The following is a 4840-nucleotide window of genomic DNA, read 5'->3' as shown; positions in this document are numbered from 1 at the left end:
ATTTTTTTGATGAATCCCATTTCACAGTTGAATCAAAATTAAACCACTTATTTGAATACAGAGTAATGCTCATTGATTGAATGGTTTTTATGCAAGATGATATGTTCGCCTTTTCCGCAAAAACACATCTATTCTTATTGATTGATTTTTATGCAGGACCAATCAAGGCGAATGTCAGAATCTCGCTCTTTCGATTTTGGACATCCTCATGTACTAATCGCTCCACCGCTCTCCACCCCTGTTGATCGTCTCACCAAGCCAATGACGGCACCTCATAAGGGTTGTGTTTTACTATTTTACATGGGACTTGACTTGAAAAAGAATAGGTATCAAGCATTAACTTTGCCCATTGGTCCAACCTGCTAAGGAAGCTCATTTGGGAAATTTTTGAAGAACAAAGAAGGAAAAAGGTGCAAATAAAAATATGAATATACATGTGTATCAGATTGGGATGTCAACTATTGTGCAACTCGCTGTCTTCAATCGTATCATTAGGAAAAATTGTACCTGTGACTCCACGGGAAAACTAAGTTGAACTCACTTCCAGGCTTTCTTCCCCCGGAACTGTTTACCAGCACGGCGTTGTAGTTTCTTTTTCACTTCCCGGGTTCGTGTGACCTTGGCTCTCTTTGCAGCAAGAGGCATTGCCTTCTTGTGCTCCTTTTGTCGATTGCTCAAACCTCCTTTCTGTTGTCATTTGTACAAATGAAATAGAATTAGACGATATAAAAGAAAGAACCTCACAACTGCCACCATGACATGCCATTTATGCCTAGCATTGCAGATGGAAGTTTTAGAAGGCAGATGCTAGAGTTTATCAAGTGAACCACAAGCTTTAAAAGTAGAGTCAAACCTGTTGCACCACATAATGCAGATAGTTGTGAGTTCAATATATTGGACCCTATAATTAATTGGAGTTTGATTGACTACTTCAACAAAGCTGAACAGAACTACCTAGATCTATCAAAAATTATAAGGCAGTTGGATTTCTCATTTTGAAGGAACATGATTCTTTGAATAACTCATCCACTCTCTTCCAATATGGGCTTTAGGGGTTTAGATCACGGAAAAGAGAAAAGATGGAGAATCTTTCATTTTAAGATGCCCTCTAACAGTTGTACTCCTTACCTGTGCACCTTCATCACACCCCATTCTTGGGGTAGAGGTATGTGCTTACATTTTCTAATAGTAAAATATTCTGTGAATTCAAGTAGATGGTCCCCAATAACATGTGAGTAATAAAAGAGCTACTAAAATCAAGCAAATTAACATAGTCACAAGATACCTTATTCTGCTTCACAGCAGTTCGGGCTTGGTACTTCCCTCTATCCTCCCTCCCAGCTTTCACCAATGCCAACTTTTCCTCCTTGCTAATCTTTCTTCTAATGTTCACCTACAAAGCAAAGATGCAAGTAGAATATCCTGAGCAACAAGAAAAAGTTTCAAAGTGGGAGCACAAGCAAGTATATCAGAAAAGAAATGCCAGAAGTTGATTGATATGCCTTGAGAGAAAAACGAATGGAATCGAAGCAGAATTGGTACTGGATCAGGGTTAGTTCCTCGGATAAGCGGATTCTTCTACAGGATCAGGCAAACCAGAATAATAAGGATTGTAAAGGCGGGTGAACTTGATCAAATTCACCGACACAGCACCCATCTCACTAGTTAAATTTCAGCCCAAGATGACCATGTCATGTGGGTCCAAAGTGTGTCCACAGTAAAAGTCACAAAGATACACGAGTCCACCAAACTTTGTGGCCTATTTTTGAGTTTTTTTATAGATTGGAACCCATTTTGAACAACAATGCATATTCATTTTGGACTGAAATTTGACTGGTGAAATGGGCATTAGATCCTCTATCAAATGGAACCAGTTGTGTCCACCACTACCCATGCATTTATCCATGTATATACTAGGGAGTAGTAGAGTCCCGTAGGATTCTATGGATGAGTGAGATTAGTCTAAGTGAAGTTAGTTATGTTAGACGTGTTAAGTAAGGAAAGTTATTTTAACGAATTTGTATTTCTTTAAATACCTTAAGATAATATGAAGAAATGACTTGGAACCAAATCAAAACTCTTTGAGATAAGGTAGGCTTCCTTCATAAGCCAAGATCCCAAGCTTGGTCCATAAAGCTTTTTATCATTTTTCCTATTTTACCTCCTATCTTTTCTATTTTCATCTTATTTATTTTATTACCCTATTTTCTCTCGTCTTCCCTGCGTGCATGTAACACATAGCTTGAAATTAAGATGGACATGTAATTTCAGTTTTCACATATTTGAATTAAAAAATTGACAATATTTAACCATTTCAATGATTAAAGGGTATAACAGACTTTTTCTTAGTGAGACCCATTGACAAGTATACTTAGCATTCCTCCCGAATTTATGATGACTCCCTCTCCAAACTTAAATGTGTTCTTTGCGAGTGTGCAGATTGTAGAGATCAGTGTTGGTTTGTGTCTGATATGCGCAGCGGAAATGGATCGGATACGAAAACAATTGTGCATTCACATTCAGAGATCATGGTAAACAAAATTTACACAAGAAGAATCGGTTACATTAGAGCCGCAATCGAAGCTCCTCCTCCAAAATAATAGTTCTCCCAAGCTCCAACTTGAGCAGAGAAAGGGATTGGTTCTTCAACTCATTGAATCTCCAATCCATAAAGCAACAGGAATATTTCTCCTTATTTTATAATGTGATTGCACCTTTGGTGGTGAAATTCCTTTCGTCACTCAATTTTCAAAACTGTGTACTTCTAATTTTGGTGGTGAAGAAAATCTTTCCAATTGTCAATAATCATGCTTCTAAAGAAGGAAGAGGTAGAACCTAAAGGGATTGTTATCTCTTTAATTATGACAAACTATATAATCAAATTATATTTTATTTATTGTCATAAACAAAAATAATAATTAACTAATTTAATATTTTCAAAAATTGTCATGCACAATTAAACTCTTTAATTTGCATATAAGAACTTTCACTTTTCTAATATCTCATAATGAGTTATAGGGCATGTAATTAATACTGCCTAACCCCAACTCATTGTACAAGCTAGTCCATATCTGTAAAATCCGCAATAATTTTGAATTTTTGGAACTTGTGTGATTTCAGGTTCCAGTCCTGTGTCAATGCTTGCTTCAATGTTATGGGCTGCATCGGTCGAGGTACTAGACCAACCATCTGACACACCTATGGAGGATTCTGGGGAGGAGTCTTCTCAACCTGCCCTTCTAGAGTCAGAGAACCCTGGTGGGGTCCCGCATCTGAGCTACCTGTGTCAGATATGCTACCTGGAGGGGATGCAGAGCCTATCCCTTAACTAACTTATTGTAAGTATGGACTTATTTGTGCATTCGTATGCCGATTATATGACCAATTAGACTTTTAGGGGTATTCTGGTCATTTTATCCTTGTGGGACCCACATCCCCAGTGGAGATTCCAATTCCAAGTAATTACCCGTACCCAATTTACCCATGATGTCATGTGACATCATTCTATAATTACATTAAGGTAATAAGTACAAAATTCTGGTTAAAAACAATTTTAAAAATTAGTTTTAAAAACTGATTGTACATTAAAAGACCAAACATGCCTTAAGTAACTTAACCACTATAAATAGAAACCAGCTTCACTATTCATTAGTGTAAGAAGTTAGAAATCAGTTTTAGAAATATTTAAGACTCAAATTACTATCCTACCCCTTAGTGCTTAAGTAATATATATACATAACCCCTTTTACTATTTCTACTTCTCAATCCTACCTAGACATAAGGAGAATCGAAACTTCAGTCTTAAAAGAATTTTGGGGAGAAAATAGAGAAGGGAAGAAAGGAAAGGAGAACCAGACTTGGGAAGCATCGAATTGGGTCTTAGTTGAAGCTGGAAATCTTCATTTGAGAAGTTTGGAGCTGAAATTGAAGGCTGCACTTCCAATCCTTGCTGCTACATATCTAGGTAAGCCTTGATTCTTGCAGTCCCCATCTCTTCTTGCCTATTTCTTCCCTTATTTTTCCCAAGATTGCAACCTATATGTTGCTGCCATTAAAGCCTGCTGACTTAAGCTTATACCATAAGAAATTCACTTACACAACCTGAAATTAGGTCAATTTTATTCGATTATACCTGAAATTTCAGGGTTTCTCTCTTGAACCCAATTTCAGAGTTCCATGAACCAATTTATAAGCCTAAATCATTAATTTGAGAAGCAATTAACCTAAATCCCTAATTTTAGTGTTTAGATCGAAATTCAACAAATTAGTGAAATGACCCACCTTAATTATTATTTGAAATCAAAAATTGGGATTGCATGTTAAGATCTGCCCATTTAAAGTAAAACCCCTAATTACGCCCCTTGAACCGGACAGCCGGTTCAGCCATTTGTGACCAAAATACCCCGATGCCTTTGGTGATCTCTTGGCTATGCTCTAACCTCCAAACATTGCTGATTTTCTACTGATAGGGACTGTTTCCGATCTATTCTTGCTGGTTTGTCTATTTTTTGGGCTATTTTGGAGGGTAATTATTGAGACCTTACCTACGAGAGACAAGTAAGGAATTCTAACCTTAAATTTTGGAGTGTTTATCATTTTAATTTGTTTTGTTCGATTGCCATGTCATACATCATCAAAATTATCCTATTCATATAGTTTATTAGCTTTTATTTATTGCATTAGAATCGCATATGATTTAGGTTGCATTGGCATCTTGCATTTGCATTGATATCTACTTATTCTTGATGACTATTATTGGAAAAGTATTGTTCTATTAAATTCAGTTATACATACATGTGTTATCATGCATAGATTGCACTGGCTACTTTTTATCATAACC

General features: G+C 36.5%; 1 long non-coding RNA gene across 1 annotated transcript; it reads right to left on the bottom strand.

Moving 5' to 3' along the window:
- Window positions 1-592: 592 nt before the first annotated feature.
- On the bottom strand, window positions 593-1402 carry LOC122670689. Its single transcript, XR_006334240.1, has 2 exons — window positions 1286-1402; window positions 593-687 (listed from the first exon to the last, which is right to left on the bottom strand). It is a non-coding gene; the product is annotated as an uncharacterized LOC122670689 (long non-coding RNA).
- Window positions 1403-4840: the final 3438 nt, after the last annotated feature.

The sequence above is a fragment of the Telopea speciosissima genome, chromosome 8, assembly GCF_018873765.1.
Source record: "Telopea speciosissima isolate NSW1024214 ecotype Mountain lineage chromosome 8, Tspe_v1, whole genome shotgun sequence".
Lineage (NCBI taxonomy): Eukaryota > Viridiplantae > Streptophyta > Magnoliopsida > Proteales > Proteaceae > Telopea > Telopea speciosissima.
Note: the sequence above shows the minus strand (reverse complement) of the source record. Positions and strands in the feature narration are given on the sequence as shown.